Raw genomic sequence first — 18,195 nt, forward strand, 5'->3', positions numbered from 1 at the left:
TATAACTATATATAATAAGTTTTCCTTGCACTTTTCTGTCAACTGGAATTTGGGCATCTACATTAGCCTCTTAACAATAAGGGGTTTGTAGACAAGGGTCAGAAGGAAACCGCATGTGTGACTGAATCAAGCCATGAAGGCATCTTTGTATGCCAACTCAGTTATGGGATACCAGCGACTAATGTAAATGTCCAGTAAGCAAGCACAATGTGACTGCTTTAAAGTCTGTATGAAGACCATTAGCATAGTGTTTTTGGCACACAAGTTCTGTTTTTTTTTGTTTTTTTTGTTTGTTTGTTTGCCTTAAGGTACTTCAAGGTGCTCCAGAAATGAGAATGTGTGTTGTACAATGTGCATTGTACTGGCAAATAATACCAACTGCTTGGTAACTTGGACTGTATTTGTACATATTAAACTTAAAGGTGAAAATGTTATTACACAAAGGCTGTTAAGTTTAAAGTGTCTAGGCTAAAACACATTGGTGTATATTCTATTAATCATAGTAGATTTTCATCCATTTCGAAACGTTTTCTCTATTCACAGTTTGCCTTCTTAGATACTTCCTTTTCTTGTGCGTTTTATAAATGTCTAGTTTGGTGTTTCTTTGGGGGGTTTTGTTTTTAAGCATGGGCCCCTTTGTGTGTGCAGTTTTTAAATGAAGTAACTGTGCCAGATCCAGTTCCATACTATGGTCTTCCTACACACGGAGAGACTCCTTAAGTGTTAATAAAGAAAAGTGGCATATATAAGCAATTTTTTTTTAAACACATTTTGTATTTACTGGCAGAGCTCTCCAGATGTCTCCTATGCAAAAACAGACTGCTGTGTAATCACATTGGCTGCTTATAGTTTTTCTGCAATCATCTCTAAACATATAATCAGGGCAAGGTGCTTTGTTGTGAATCAGAAGACCCTTTTGAAACAAAATACACCATTTTCAGCTGTGTCTGGTTTAAATGTTGTATGCCCAGTGTTCAAATTAAGGAGCATGATTTTTGATCAGTACAATAGGCAGTGGGGTAAGTGCTTTAAATGGAGAATGCTCCTGTATTTAGCAATCAGTGGAGTGTTACAGATAATTGTGTTCTTTCCCTCCTTTTTTAGTTAAAAAAATGTTTATCTGTTTAAGTATGCAAATAGCGATCAAATGTTATGGTTTATAGTCCTTTGTAGCCTTGACGGATTGGTGTGCCAATACGAGTTGAATAAATGTAGTTTCTAAAAAAGATTAGGAAGTATTAACAGTTGGATATATACAATACACAAAACATAATATATAACCCAAATATATATTTTATGCATCATCAAAATGTACTAGGTTTGATGCTATCAAAGTGGTCTTATCACCATGGCAACCAATGGCATTGCTTAATCGGCAGCCACATTATGTTGAGCCATATATTTTATTTTTTTTAGTAGCAAAATTTTTGAAAATCTTAGTCTATACATTTTAGAACCAGTTCATCAGATTTTTGCTGTTTATGACAAATCATCTCAAACTCAATACTGTAAATTTCTTTTCACATATATAATTCTTGGTTAAAAAACTAGACTGTTCATTACCGAAAACACTTCTTTCCAATACAAATACATTAATATATATAAATACTAATTTAATGGACTTAATCTGTTTGTCTCCCGTCTGCCCCGCTGTTTATATCAATCTACAGTGTCTGATTTAGATAGGAGTGCGATTCTTTACTTTTTTTTTTCTTTTGGAGTGTGAAACGTTTGTTAGTCTTTAGATAAATGTAGACTTGGGGAGTAATATATATATAATCTACTACATTCCCCTTTAAAAGAAAAAAAAATGTATGTTTAGTTATGCGTTTTAAAATCTGTAATAATAAAACGGTAAAAAATACAAAAGCAGCTTAAATATAGGTATGCAGACCAACCTGAAGCTAAGATAAGAAGTAATAGAATTGAAGGACATGACTTGTTTTGATACCACTAGCGGTGCACACATTGGTATTGGTGTGTTTTCATCAATAAAATACACATTTATTTATTGGTGCTTTTAGGATATTGTTAGACCCACATCTCTTGTAAAGCCATGTTCATCTAATATATTTTTTTTAATTGTAGGAGGTATACCATTGCTTTCGATGTCTTCTTTGTTTGGGGTAATATGCCGAAAGGTTGCTATACTGTACAGGCAGTGTGTAATCTTTTCTATATAGAAGCAGGCCTTCATGTTTGTTTGCGAAAATCATTGGATTCCTCTATTTTGATGAACTTCACCTTTCATAATTTATAAGAAAATATTTCTACTAAGTGAAATTGGATGTGTATGTATGTCTGTCTGAAATTTGAAATAATTTATTTGTGACCTTTTTATGTAGTGTAAAGGACTTTTATAAGTAACTATTTTCCTGATATGCACTGTTATGCCATTTGATGCAAATCATTTTTGTAAAGACATCTAACTTGACAGATAACCTGGTACATTTCTTTCCAAATCTTATTTCTGGAACGAGCTGAGTGTTTTCAGATTATGCGAATACATATATGTGGAATGTTCTGTTTTCAATACATATGTCCCTACGTTCATGTAAATCTATTCAGTACCCCTGTGTTAAACCCAGAGACAATAAAACTGTACTTTCAAATTGTAAGCTTTGTTTACTTGTTCTTGGTTTTGTTTTTAAGAATAAAAAATAGAATGTTTTTAAGAATTTTTTTTTTTTTTTATGTTTTAAAAAGGTTGTGGATTTAAAAAATGTACCAATCACTCCACCAAAGGCAGTAAGTACTTTGTGTGCATCGGGGACATCTCAATACAAATGTATACTAAATGATGTTGACTTCAAGATTTCCAACATCGAAGACTGTTGAGTTGAGGAGACGCAATTAACATTTGTTACTATGTACAGTGACAGTTATATCTAGGTGCTTACATTTTTATCTTGACCCCAGTCTGGTGGTAGAAACACACACAAATTGGCTAAAATGCCTTGATAATTGTAAGTGTGGCAGCAGAAATTTATCTGCTGTCCTTTGTTTTTGTTTTTTTTTTAATCCGCTTCATACTAGTCCAGTTGACTGGCTATATACAGTGCATTTATGAAACAGTGGTAGGTTTCTAAGCTTGAATATAATTGTAAAAGTTTAGATATTGTATTGGTTTAAATTCACAGGTTTTCTTACAAGCAGTGATTAGCATATTCTTGAGGGTTACCTATAATTTTATAGTTTGAAACACTCCCAAACGTCGAGTTTCTCAAATCCAGATAAAACGTCCAACCCCTCTGAAAAAGAGGCAGGTGCTCAGCAAACATCAGTCGGATTTAAACCCCTTCGCCAGAAAGCACACAATCCATAAAAGTAAGCCAACACTCAGAATCCACAAAGAACTTTGCAGTCATTGAGTTGACCATGAACTCCTCTGTATACCATAGTATTCTAGAGTCAAATGTGATGCCATTTGTCCGACTGTCTTGCTTGGTCGAAATTGGGTCATGCAACATGACAATGATCCCACGCACATCAGCAGATCTACAACAGAATGGCTGAAAAAGAACCTTAGCCCGATAGAAATGCTGTGGCGAGATGTTAAGAGAGCTGTGCATAAACAAATGCCCACAAACCTAAATGAACTGAAGCAATGTTGTAAAGAAGAGTGAGCCAAAGTTCCTCCACAACAATGTGCGACACTAATAGTCATACAGAAAACAATTTGTTCACGTTATTTGCTGCTAAAGGTGGTTCTACAAGCTATCAAATCATAAGGTGTATTTACTTTTTCACACGTCTTCTTCATTTTGACATGTAGCAATGTGTCATGTGTTGTTGTTCATCTGAGGTTGTATTTAACAAATTTTTAGACCTGCTAAGAAACAGATTGTTATGTCCTGATATGTAAAACCATATAATTTAAAGAGTGTGTACTTTCTATTCCACACATCTGTATATCTTTATTTTTTATCTTAACATTTTCGAAGAGTTACACAAACATTAACTTATGTAATCTAATGCAAGATCACTGGAAAACAATGGTATAACTCAATATAAATACCGTATTTGCTCGATTATAAGACGAGGTTTTTTTCAGAGCCAATCGGGGTCGTCTTATAATCAGACCTCAAATAGGTCTGACTATGAGACGACTAAGATCCAGATCCCCGTAGCTGCAGGGGACCTGGATCCTCCTGTCGGCGCCCCCCCCCCCACTTACCGGTACTTCTGAGACCACGGTGTGTAGCTGGGGCAGCGTGTAGATGTCTACCAGATTCGTGTAGACAACTTCCGCTGCAGCAGGAAGGAGGTGTGGCTAGCAGCGGGGGTTGTCTGCGTCCATCGCGCAGACCTTCCCCGGCTGTCAGAGATCAGAGTTCCCCCAGAGTTCTGATCTCTGACAGCCGGGGAAGGTCTGCGCGATGGACGCAGACAACCCCCGCTGCTAGCCACACCTCCTTCCTGCTGCAGCGTAAGTGCGTGGGATCTACACGCTGCCCCGGCTACATACCAGGGAAGTCAGAAGCACCGGTAAGTTGGGAGGGGGCGGGGGAGTGTTAAATGGGGGGCATAAGGCATTTCTGGAGGTAGAGTGCTCTGTGAAATGCCTTTTAACCCCCTTAATGCCACTCTGCCTCCAGAAATGCCTTTTTAACCCTCTATACGCGACTCTGCCTCCTGAATGCCTTAAACCTCCCTATATGCCACTCTTCCCCATAATATGCTTTTTACCCTCTAAATGCCAGAGTGGCATATAGGGGTATAAGGCATTTCTGGAGGCAGAGTGGCACATAGGTGGTCAAAAGGCATATCATCGGGCACAGTGGCATATAGGGTTAAAAGGCAAATCATGAGGCACAGTGGCATTTAGAGGGTTAAAAGGCATATCATGGGGCACAGTGGCATATAGGTATAAGGCATTTCTGGGGCAGATGTGCATAACTGGGGGGCAGGTTGTAAAATAGAAGGAAATCATAGCTTTTATTAAAAAAAATAGTTTAGATGAATTAACATTTACTGGTAAAACTTTTTTTCCTATAGGGTCGTCTTATATTCAGGCTTTTTCTTTTTTTCATAAATTAATATTCAGATTTGGGGGGTCGTCTTATAATCAGGGTCGTCTTATAATCGAGCAAATACGGTACTTCACATCTTGTAACCAAATTAATATACAGTATGTAAGGATTTACATAATTGTGTGTTAATTGATTAATTGGTGAGTTTGAAGGTGTAACGGGTTCACCAAGAGAGCTAGTAACTCCCAGAGATCACCCAGACGTATCCTCCTGTTGTCCCCGGAATCACTTCCAGCACCAGTCAGCATGCGCACCTTGGAACCCTGTTATGTGTACCCAATAAGTAGACACAACTACCTTGAACTGAGTACAGCAGGAATGAACAGTTTATTGTTGTAAAACATAGACTGATATAGCCACAGAACTTCATTAACATAAATTAACATTGATAAACAGGTAGACAACCCAACCTTTAATCCCCTTTAGCTACTGAATATCCCCCTGGTAGCCATCCTGTTAATGGGATTAGTTTAACAATGGAGTTCCTGCCTGTTTGGCAGCCAGGCTGGAGCCATCTCTGAGTACCTTGGGCCCCTGTATGACAGGTCATTCTGTCACATATCTTCCCTTTTAAAAAGAAGACTGAACTGGGGCCAGACCCCAACCGGGTCTGCATCCAGTTCAGTCGGGGAGCACAGCTCTGTCGCTCCTAGAGTTGTGGATGCAGGGGGCTGGCAAAGGGCACCTGTCCCACTAACCAGTACTGGGGTGCATTTAGAGAATGGGGAGTTCGGGTCCCAGACGAGGACAACAGTCCCACTCGCCAGGGCAGAGAGACATAATCTGCGGGTAGCAGGCTTGCTTTCAGTCCTCTCCAGGGGCCCCAGTGATGGACAGTTCCGTCACACACTCCATCACATATCTCCTTTTTCTGGGGGAGACTGACGTCTGACAAGACCCCACACGCCTTGGTACTCCCAAAAACAATTTAACAAAGGACCAGTACTCACCCAGCCGCACTCTGCTTCTCCCAAATAGTGTAACTGCCGCTGGGGAGAAGGGCCAAATGTGCCTTCTCCCTGGAGTCCTCTCAGCCGCTGGGGAGAAAACAGAGCGGCTGGGGTCCCTTCCATATGGGGTTCTGGGCTGACTGCGCGGCACCTCTGGGGACTGCAGGTGGCGACCGTAGTCCAATCCACCTGCATGGTACAAATGTTGGTATGATCCTCGGCGAGGGGAGGAAAGCCACATGCATCCCCTCCTGTATACTCCATCTGCTGGGGAGAGATGTCGATCTGCCTCTCTCCCATTGCCAACACTTCTGCTGGGGATACAGGATCCATAAAAATCACTGCCTCTGGGCAACATTGGAGGGGTAAAGCCAATGGAGCTGGGGTCACAGAGGGGAGCGGGCAGAGGCCAGTGGCACTCTGCCCCGAGGGCAGCGCTTCAGCTGCATTTGTAAAATCCAGGGGCACCCCCAACTCTGTGGCTGCCTGACCGGACCCTCCTTGGTTACTGCGGTCAGGCTTGGGAACAAGTGGAAGGGGTGAGCAGAGGCCAGCAGCGCTCTGACTCGAAGCCAGAAGTTCAGCTGGGGGATCTGGCTGGGACATGCAGGGGGGGTCTTGGTTTCTGTGCCATATTGCGGGGAATAGGGCAAAGTGTCTGGGGTGAGGGAAGGGAGTAGGCAGAGGCCAGTTGCGCTCTGCTCGGATGTTTGTGCTTCTGGTGGGGGCACAATACTCACAGGATCCACTGGGGCACACTGCTGAGCACGGTCAAAGAGTTCTCGGTAGGCCTGCTCCAGGAACCATTCTTGATAAACCAAATAATCGAAATCAGCCCACAAGTCGGGCAGGTAACAGGGCACATCTGCGAGAATCCCTTCCCTGAACTCCCGGATCTCCTCGCACCGATATTTCGATGGGCTCCCAAATTCTTGGTCCTCTTGTAGGCTTTCCATTATCAATCCCGGGCCGCCAAAGTCATTGCCCTCTGGCATGTAATCATCCTTCAGCTCTGGACACCACTGCACGGCCTGCCAATACAGGGCCCGGTATCCACAATCCACAGTCATTTCAAGTGGAAGCAACTTCTCCAACTCAGCCACCAAGTTCTCTTGAGGCTGCTCTCCCAGGTACTGCATTCGCCAATCTAGTTGTAGCACGTACCATTCCTTGGAGGATGGGAGGACTATTCCCCGGACACCCTGGTCCACTCTGAGAGCCTCCATCCAGGCATTTATATAACTTGCGACTCTGCTGTGCACCAACACGTCCTGTAGTGCTGGAACCATCTTTGGCTTGCTGCTGGTATACTCGCTGGTACTCCGCTGGGACGTTTGCAAGGAGGATCCCGCCGCTGCCACCAATGTAACCCAACCTTTAATCCCCTTTAGCTACTGAATATCCCCCTGGTAGCCATCCTGTTAATGGGATTAGTTTAACAATGGAGTTCCTGCCTGTTTGGCAGCCAGGCTGGAGCCATCTCTGAGTACCTTGGGCCCCTGTATGACAGGTCATTCTGTCACAGAAGGTTTTGTTACATTTCATCTTTCTGAATTACACAACATGAAGTGTCAACCTCACTGATCTTTTCCTTCATTAAGTGCTGAGCTAATATACTCTTTGTGGGTAGGAGCTTAGATCCATGTGTATGACAGATATTGTGCTTCCATGTGCTAACTTATGTAGGGAAGTGTGTATGAACGCAAGTTGATGTGTTTTTTTTTTAGAAAATCAGTTTGGACCCCCAAACTGTATTGTTATTTTTTAATGTATGTACATGCACTTTTTACTTTTTGGAGTTAGAAAATGAAATGTGCTAAAACCAGGAAGTACATGCAGGGAGCATACTTTTTGCACATGCTCAGTAGCTCTCTCGCTGGATTCAGCAGGAGTTGCATCAGCCTATCAAATGTACACAGTATCAGTGTACTGATAGCATACATGTGGTTTGCTTCTGTTATTCCCATTTATTTTCAACAGAAACCCATCTCCCATTAACTCAAATGGAAAGGCTACTAATCATGTGCAAACTCTCAGTAAAGGCAGTTGGGAGATGTAAAATGAGACAGAATTCCTAAAGAATACAGGCATCGATTTTTATTAACATATCAAAAGGTGATGAAATGTTGGAGGTAGTTTCGAAAGGATACATTTCAAATAAGAATAACATTTAATAGTGAGTCACTATGTGCTGTAATATATTCACTTTTAAAATAATACCATATTTTATTTTTATTAATGATCTCCACCTTTTATCGCCACCAGTTTTCATCAAGTGTCTGCACATGCTTAAAATATGAAAAGTAAAAGAAAAGTGAAATATTCTATTGTTGATTGTTGGATAGTATAATTTCAATGTCTAAACAGGGCTGTGGCCTGTTAAAGGGTAGAGTTGCGTATACACCCTATTATTATTCTATTAATAATATTAGAATTTACAACCGCTGCTGAAATACTCTAAGAGAACTAATTAAGCATGTGCATCAGACAGAAACTGTACTGATGACAATGGTATGAAGACTACAGATGTCAGCACAATTACAATTAATGATTTTCTATTTTATGCATGAGAATTGATGGCTCATTAGGGTGTTTAAGGAGGATAGAGACATTTTATTGAATAGATTGGTTGTTTAATTTGCTGGATTATTTTGTCCTTCATTCAAATATTACTTTATGCATTTATTACATTTTATGTGTTTGTGTGGGTACAGCTAACATGAAAAAGGGTGTTATGGTTTAACAAACATGGTAAAACTTGCAAAAAAACATCTGGTCTTTGGGGGGGAGTTTTTAGAGACTTTACTGCTTTAGTAAAAAATCACTGTTTTTATTGTTTGTTCGCGTTCCGTACGCAACGGAATACTTGCGTAGTGGATAATAGTTTATAATTGCTTTAACATGTCTGTGGACAACCCTTATAGGACAATATTTAGTACATCAATTGCTGAAATTATTTGTCAGTAAAACTAAAAGAAATTAGCAAATGAAAATAACAAAATCAAATTAAAATGTAACCTTTTATCTAAGCTGTTTTAAAAATACAAAAACAATTCTACTAATTGCTGAAAAGACTGAATAATGGTATTTGAAAGCCCCTGCTATGTTAAAGCAATTGAAAATGTTCTGATAAAGAATAATTTTAAAACTCTATTTTCACTCTGTTTCATATAATAAATATGTTATTTTGTTCCAGCAACAAATGTCTTTCTTTATATTAGTACAACCTAGTGTTCTCATTTATAGTGAAGATGAGTCAGATTTTAAGAGAAGTTGAAAAATCCTTTCTGTTTCTGTAATTAACTGGGGATTCCAGGTGAAAAAAAAACCTTTGCACTTAACAGTAGTCAGGGATCATTACGCTTTATAATGTTTACTGAAAAGTAATTTCAGTTTCACTTGCCGAACTATTGCTACCCAAGTTATCAGTGTGAATTTTATCTACTGCAGCCCGCTGCAGCTTTACTGGAGCTATCACCTTGGCTTTGCTGCTTGTGATTACTGACCTTTGACTGCTCTGACTCTGGCAGAGGCCGCATAGATTTCGCAATACTTCCTACCATAGAACTCATGCATTCCATCTCTTTTGCCCGCCACTTTTTTCCCTGTGCTCAGCTTTCTTTCTACATATTATTTTACAATGCAGGTTTTGATACTCAGCTGCAAAAAACACTTTTACACGTCAGAAGAGTGACAGATATCAAGTGTTTAAATTTTGATAAGGTGCACCGTTTGATTGCGGACACAACCCCTTATCAAACAGTTAATGTAACGTAGCTGTTCTGCTATGTACGTCTGTTTTTCTCTAGCTAACACTAAATAACAGAAAAAGCAATAAATGACAGAAAGGAATAAGAATCTTCAGCAGGGGCGTACCTAGAGTATTTGGCACCTGGGGCGGATCCTGTATGTGGCACCCCCCCACACACACAAACACATTAAAACTGCATAGCTTCTATCATTATATACTGGTGCAGACATTGAAGGTGATACAGCATTACTGTTATCATTATATACTGAGGCAGACATTGACGGTGGTACAGCATTACACCTATCACTATATACTGAGGCAGACATTGATGGGGGTACAGCATAACACCTATCACTATATAATGAGGACGACATTGACGACATTCTGGACTGAAACAGAAAATCCAGCATTTACTTGTCCAAAACCAAATATGAACCCCCACCATAAAAAAAAAATCTCACACTTTTATTTAAAGTAAGTAACACAGCAAAATAGGACAAACAAATTCACTAACAATATTAATATATTATATATATATATATATATCTATATATATATATATATATATATATATATATATATAGATATATATATATATATATATGATTGTTAACAGCAATCATACTCCTATCATCCCCAGATCCCAGGCATACCCAGATTCCAGCATGTACTAGCTGACTTGGCATGATAGGAGTGCGATTGCTGTTGGCAATTATATATATATATATATATATATATATATATATATTGTTATTATTATTGTTCACATGTGAACTCAGCACTAGAGGCATAGAATCAGACATACAAATCCCTTATTTGCAGGTATAAAATAATAATGTATGGAAACATAGCATGAGATAAAACTACAGGCATAGATGATTGGTTGCACAACCCAAAGCCAGCTCTGGCGTCCACACTGCCCATATAGAACTTGACCAGCACCCAGATTACACACATAGGATTTACCATCTTTGTCCCCAAACAGCCCAGCATGAGTTAACTTTGTCCCCAAACAGCCCAGCCTGTGCCATCTTTGTCCCATAAACACCCTGCCTGTGTCATCTTGGTCCCCAAGGCTCAAACATCCTGCTCTACGTCAATTATACATCTATCATACACACAAACACTTTAACAGTCACTCACTAATTCACACTTTCATTCACATAATTCACACAATCATTTATTCTGTCGCTCATTCACACAAATTTACACATTCATTAATGCATTCTCACAAACTCATTAATTATCTCCCTTATTCAGATAATTCATCCACACATTCATTCATTCTCTCACTCATTCTCACTACCTTTCCCCCTTTTCTACCCCTTCTCACTATCTACCCCCCTCCCTCCCTCCCTATCTACCCCCTCGCTCCCTCCCTATCTACCCCCCTCCCTCCCTCCCTATATACGCCCCCCCTCCCTCCCTATCTACCCCCCTCCCTCCCTCCCTATTTACCCCCCTCCCTCCCTCCCTATCTACCCCCCTCCCCCCTTCCTCACTATCTACCCCCTCCCTCACCATTATCTACCCCCTCTATCCCCACTATCTACCCCCTCTCTCCACCCACTATCTACCCTCTCCCCCCTTTGGTTTTGGACTTACCATTCAGAAGTCCTGCGGTGGGAGCACGACGCCTCCGTCTTCCTGCTCTGCCGCTGCTTCCTGCTCTGCCGCTGCTTCCTGCTCTGCCGGCACCGCGACGGAGTTAGCGGGGGCGTTGCCACGGGCTAGGGTTACTACATGTCCCAGATCCCCAGCAGGAAGAGAGAGAGGGGGCTTCTAGCAACCGCTAAAAAGTGACGATGCTGCCGGGGATCCGGACATGTGGTCACCCTAGCCCGTGGCACCCCCCTGACGAGCGGCACCCGGGTTGGACCTCCCCCCGCTAGTTACACTACTGATCTTCAGTCATATAAGTGTCGGATATCAAGCGTTTTAAATTTTGCTAAGATGCACTTAGTAATAGTCAGGGATTGTTACCCTATTTAATGTTTACTGAAAAGTACAAATAATTGTATTAAGAAAACCTTTTATGAAATTGCTGAGTGTCTATAAATATTGAGTCAAGTGGTGTAGTAACGAAGTGGGTACAGCTGGCCACAGTTTTCATAGAAATATACAAGCATAAAAGATCTCTGACAGAACTGACTAAAACAACAGAACTGACTAAAACAAACTGCAAAAGTGCCGAAAATTCTTCATGATTTGTCCATTCGTCGCCACTTGTAGCCACCATTAGAGCCGTTTTTTCAGCATTAAAAGCCGTTTTAGGGCTCATTTTTAAGGTAAAGTGGGAAGGGACTGTGTGTAGGTAGGTACATATCAATGACTGATTTTCACTCTGGCCAATCAGCATTTACAAGGGGTTGTCAGTAGCAACAGTTACAGACTGATGGGAGTGTGAGACAGTGACAGCTTAGCAGAGGCTGAGATTATTGCTCATTGCTCATATACAATACTACAAGTTAATTAATAGTCTATATTAGTGCAGAAAATGTACTGTTGTAGGGTGGATTGGAGAAGCTGTAGTGACTACTGTAGTGTATTACAGGGACTGCAGCAAACATTTTCCCCTATTCCTGAGTAGAATTTAGTGGATTAACCCCTTCAAAGCCCATACATACACAGGCTCACAATGCATTGTTAAGACAGTTGGCCATTTATGCTTCTAGCTAAACCTATAATTTGTTATAATTTGCATTATCTTTCTATTATGTCATCTATTAGTCTTGATAAATAAATATTTGTGACAAAACCAGGCATTATAACAAGTATAATAATGGGGAAATTCAGTCTCCACGGGGCTGCCAGTTTTCTCTCCATGTACCTATTATCTTCCGGTGCCTGCCCAGGCCCAATGCCCTACTACTTTGACCGTCCTTACTCTGGGAAAAGCTTTTTTTTTTAATTTCTATAATATTGTGGTGGAAATATAGTCCTGCTCCACAGGGCCACGTGTGCCTATCCAGGCATGCCCAGTGCTCTACTACTGCTGCTGCACCTCTTTGATGTCCTTACTCTGGGGGAACCTTTTTTTATTTAAGATTTCTATAATACTGGGAAAATTCAGTCCTTCTCCAAGGGACTACATGTTTCTATCTTCTGCCAGTGCCTGCCTGCCCTTGCTACTACTGCTGATGCTGCACCGATTTCACCGTCCTTACGCATTTTTTTTAAATTTCTATAATATTGTAGAAATGCAGTCCTGCACCATGGGGTTTCATACACCTGTTGTCACACTTTGGCTGAACTACTCTCTTTCTACACTCAGCTGATGACTAATGAGCAGGCTTTCTTCCCTGTGTCAGGCTGACTCAGCTGATGTTAGCGAATCGCCTTTGCTCCTCTGTTACCATGGTTACTTGCCTGATTCTTGACAGCCAACTCCTTCCTTTGCATGACCTGGTGTTCTCTGACATCTCTCCTGGCTCCTGATTCCTGGCTTGTTTCTGACATCGTTGATCTCCGTATTCCTGACCCTGGTTTGGCTAAGTGCCCCTCTTGGTCCCTGACCTTGGCTGGTTTTTTGGTATATACTCCTGGATAACAATTTTGCTTAAAAAAAAGGTGTTTTGCACTTTACATTTTGTGTCCGTCTGGTGCCTGGTCCCCAACACCTATCATCCGCCAGTGCCTGCCTGCCCAGGCCCAGTGACCTAATACTACTGCTGCTGCACCTCTTTGGCCATCCTTACTCTGGCAGAGGACCTTTTTGAAAAAAAAAACTATAATACTGGGGAAATTCAGTCCTACTCCACGGGCTGCATTTGCCTGTTTCTGCCAGTTTCTGCCTGCCCAGGCCCAGTGCCCTACTACTGCCCCTGCTGCAGTACCTCTCTGACATGCCGGGGAACTTTTATGCTGAGGCTACCCGGAACCTACCCTTGCAGGACACAGGACATTGCGGCCAGTCCCGTTGACATCAATGGGCTTTCCTGCTGACGTCCCTAGGTGTTCCTGTAGATGTTGTGGAACAGGAAATGGGTGGGGAGTGGGGCGTGTCAGGACCCCGCTCATCAATGAGCGCCAAAACTGCTTGTAACTATGGGAGCTACATGTGGCAACGAATGGACAAATCCTACCCACATTTTGGTTTTGGTTTTGGCAGTTTTGGCAAGAATCGCCCTAGTTATTGGAGATTTGTATGAACAAGAAAACCAGTTTGTACGAGTCTAGTTTTCAAAAATATATGATTTGATTAATTTAATTGGCCGGTCTCAAATATGTCATCAAATAGGACATTAAAAAAGTGTGTGAAAGAAAAATGGAAAAAAGTTTTCAAACATATATGGTTTGATGAGTGTAAATTGAATTGGCCATCTCCAAAGATGTCCCAAACAGGACATGGGGGTAGAATGACCAGTTTTGAAAAAAACAGTAGGCTACATGTTTGTCCTTAAGGAGTTAAACTATCTCAAAACAATTCTGCTTCCACTGATCGACAAACAATGCACAGACTATAGACACGTTAACTGGTGAATTTTGTATTGCTACATGATGTCCACTTCCTTGTCACTTCCCCAATAGTTTTGCAAAGTTTGAAACATTAAATTATCATCAAGTCAAGCAATCAATGGTCCAGTCAGCAGGAACAACTTATTGCCTGCCATGGTGATTGGACCATGTTTCACACTGACTGCAACCTTCACTACATTCCTACCATATTGTGGGTGCATTGCTGCTTTTATGTGGCTTCTTAAATATATCATAGTTAATTACCAAATATATTTTTATATTTGCAGTAAAATCATACTGATGAGTAGACTTGTGCATTCGGATTCGTAGAAACTTATTTTTAAACGAAAATTTACTCCCTGAAAACAAGGCGATCCCTGACGAAACTGACTGAGGGTGCAGGGGCACAGACAGGACTGGGGGACAGAGAGAGAGGCATGCTTTTGGCCCCCAAACTTTGTTTCTTAACTAAAAAAATTAAGTCCCAAAATTTTGTCCGAAACTAAAGAGTAGAAAAAAAAATTCATTGCAAAAAAATGATTTAGTAAAAAACTAAACAAAACATTTGTCCAAAATGATTTTGGACCAGAGGCACAAGTCCTTATCTCTTTGGGATCAGAGTATTTTGCTTTTCTTGAAAAGCTCTTAGCCCAGATGAACTGTGGTCTCCCTGTTCCTAGCATGATCCTGTAGTTATTACTAGTAATTAAAAGTGAAATCCAGTGATTACACCTGTATAGTAAATGGAATCCAAGATTTAGCAATCTTATTTGTGTTCCCAGCAATTATATACATTACTAATCACGAGTTTTAATATATTAACAGTGTTGTACCCTTGATTATTCTACATTAAATAGCTGTGATGTTTATTTTATTACAATGCATTGCCTAGCATTTGAGTCATCCATTAAGCTGTCTTTGCTTTTGCTTTCTTTTCTTGCTTATTCCTCACGTAATAAATTTGTGAAGTCATGCTATTTGTGCACAATCTAAAAAGATCTAAAAAAAAGTGCCATCAGATGCCATTTTACCATAGCAAAATTAACACTTGAACAATAGGTGACATCTTAATAGGAGTGAATGATTGTGATATCTGGCTCCATAGTGGTTTTAACTGCATATGCACTGCTTATTTTAATCTGGAACACAGATAAGCTTTATTAGCCCAATTAACAAATTATATATAAAAAAAAAAAAGTGTAATATATAAGCATGTGCCCCCCACACATTGTTTTAACTTTGTGCAGACACTGTTGCACGGCTGGGACAATTTCTGAAATATAAAATATAACCTAAGAAAAAATACCTATCACCTGTATAAACATGATCACCTAACAATCAAATATTAAATATATTAAAAATATTACTAGAAAAACCTTGATCTTGCCATGTGCATGTTCTTTCTACAAACAGAACAATGTGTACCACAACAATGATTACAGATGTCTGGAAGTGCCACAGTAGAACAAACAAAAGAATTACGGTATTATGAACTATTTTATCAGAATAAAAAGGTTCTAATCCACTTACTTATATATTATAAATGTGTCATTTTGTAACGTTATGCACCGTTAGATGTACTGCTGAATCCACAAACCCTTCACAGAAAAAAAAATATTTTACCATATAAAACATTGCCTAGTTCATCAGTTTTACTTTGAACACTGATTGTAATACAGTTTTAAGAATGTTACATTCCTTTATTTATGAGTGTTAAAAATGGTGCTCCAAGAAGTCTATAAAAAACATGCTTCCTAACAAATTAGTGCTGTGTCTTCTTCTGAGAAGATAATGTATCCAAACATGAAAATAATTTCTGGTAATTTCTGGGAACCCCTCAACATCCCATATCAATAGAATAGATTATTTTCAGCAGATTTTTGGCAGGCTCATAACCTAGTTCCTGTAAAGAATGCTTCGTGAGAGATGCAGCTGAAAAGAGTTCCATTCAACCTTGCTAGTATTTCACGTGGGTTCCTCACAATGTATCAAAACCAGATGTGGGACATGAGTGTACATGCACTAAGTATATGCATCGATAAACATATATTGCAGTAGTTATGAAGTATGTTGGTAATTGGTTGGTGAGAGTGAAGAATTTCTTTTTACAGATATGGAAACTAGTCAGGGTGTGCTGTGCTCGAATGTATGGCTGCTTTCATCTTCACCAAAAAGTTATCTCTCACCTATTGTTATATTGCTGATTGTTCTATGGTGAGGACAATGGAGATGACTTCAGGATAGGAAACAAAAAGCACAGCTTAGAAGATATTATTAAATATCATAGATACAGCACAAGGGTCCTAATGTGTTTTTCACATATAATCACCCTTAAAAGATATGTGTCTGTATTCTCTGTTTTCCCCCTGTAGCTAAAACTAATGTTAAAAAATAGTAAAATTAACTACATTAATATTTTTATACACTTTCTGACCCAGTGCATTGCATAGATATACTGTTATATTTGGAGTTTCATATTTGTAAAATAAATCCTTGTTTTAAAATATTTGGTTTACATAAAAGAAATGATTATATATGACTTCCAACAAAATTAGGGAATCGTGGGAAAGCATTTGTTTTATCTACAGACTAGCTTAGGTTGTTTTCAATTATAGGTCACTAGCACCTGCAGTGCTAGTGAATGTCTACCCAAGGGCCTAACTTGGCAGCCCTCTGACCACTGAGCATAGTGTGCATTTGTACATATGCTATTTTTATCTGTTTGACTTCTAAAGTATATGACCTTGGTGAAAAAAAATACTGTAAAGTCTCCTTTCTAATTTTAGAAAAGGTCAGCGTGCCTGTGCATCCTAGATGGTAAATACTAATTATGATGTAGACTTGTGCTATTCATTTTTTTATGGGAACATTTGCCACTATAGATTGTTTTTTTTCATTTTAATAGTGACTTTGAATTGGCTCTTACAATGACAATGGCTTATTTGTGTAGGTTATGTTGTAATGTATGCATTCATGTGAAATAATGAACATTAAATAACTTTGTTTCAATCACCTTTTTCTTATTTCTTTGTATCTTCCTACAGATTTTTTTCCCAGAAATCAGTGGTTTTTTTCACTGCTGCTTTATTTTCACTTAAGCTACTGACAGCCTCCAAGCAAGTAGTGGGTCTAGCAAGTATATGAAAACTATCTTGTGGCCTATTCAATACATTTTTCCATATGGGTCATCAGATGGCATTAACAGCATCCATATTTACATGATTATGTCTTGGGCTATGTCATGTTCCCACTCTTCAGGAAGCTTCTAGGTTGCAAGAGAAGAGTACCAGATCATGGTAACATTACTAATTATGGGAGTTTTAGCTAACGCATTATATTGCTAAACATAATCCTTTGCAAAGTAATTATTGGACTGAATGGTTGGAGTTCACCTTCTTCCATTGCTCCATGATCCGGTTCTTATGTTCGAGTGTCCATTTTAGGTGCTTTTTGCAGTGGACAGAGGTCAGTATGGGCACCCGGATTGATCCCCATACACAACAAACTGTAATGCACTGTGTGTTCTTTCAGCTTTCTATCAGAACCAGCATTAACCTTTTCACCAATTTGAGTTACAGTAGCTCCTCTGAGTGCCCATTTTTCCTGCGTCTAACGCATCAACTTTGAGGACTAAATGTTCAGTGGTCATAATGTTATGGCTGATCGGTATATCTATCTATCTATCTATCTATCTATCTATCTATACACACCGCATTGGCTCGCTTATAGGTCGCCCCCTTAAAGTTTGGTGCTATTTAAAAGAAAAAAATATTTTTAAAGAAAAAATACACATTAATGGAATGGTAAAACAGTATTTTATCTAATGAACAGGAATACATTTATTCTAACATTTCTGGTATCTATTATGCAGTCAGAATATGTTACATAAAAACAGAAATTTGGAAAACCAATTGCCATTTTAATGCCCTCCCCCTTAATTCATAATGCACCTTACTTATAGATATTCCCCTCTGCCCCCCCTGATATGCCACTCTCCCCCCAG

The sequence above is a fragment of the Spea bombifrons genome, chromosome 4 (genome assembly GCF_027358695.1).
Source record: "Spea bombifrons isolate aSpeBom1 chromosome 4, aSpeBom1.2.pri, whole genome shotgun sequence".
In the NCBI taxonomy this organism is placed as follows: domain Eukaryota; kingdom Metazoa; phylum Chordata; class Amphibia; order Anura; family Pelobatidae; genus Spea; species Spea bombifrons.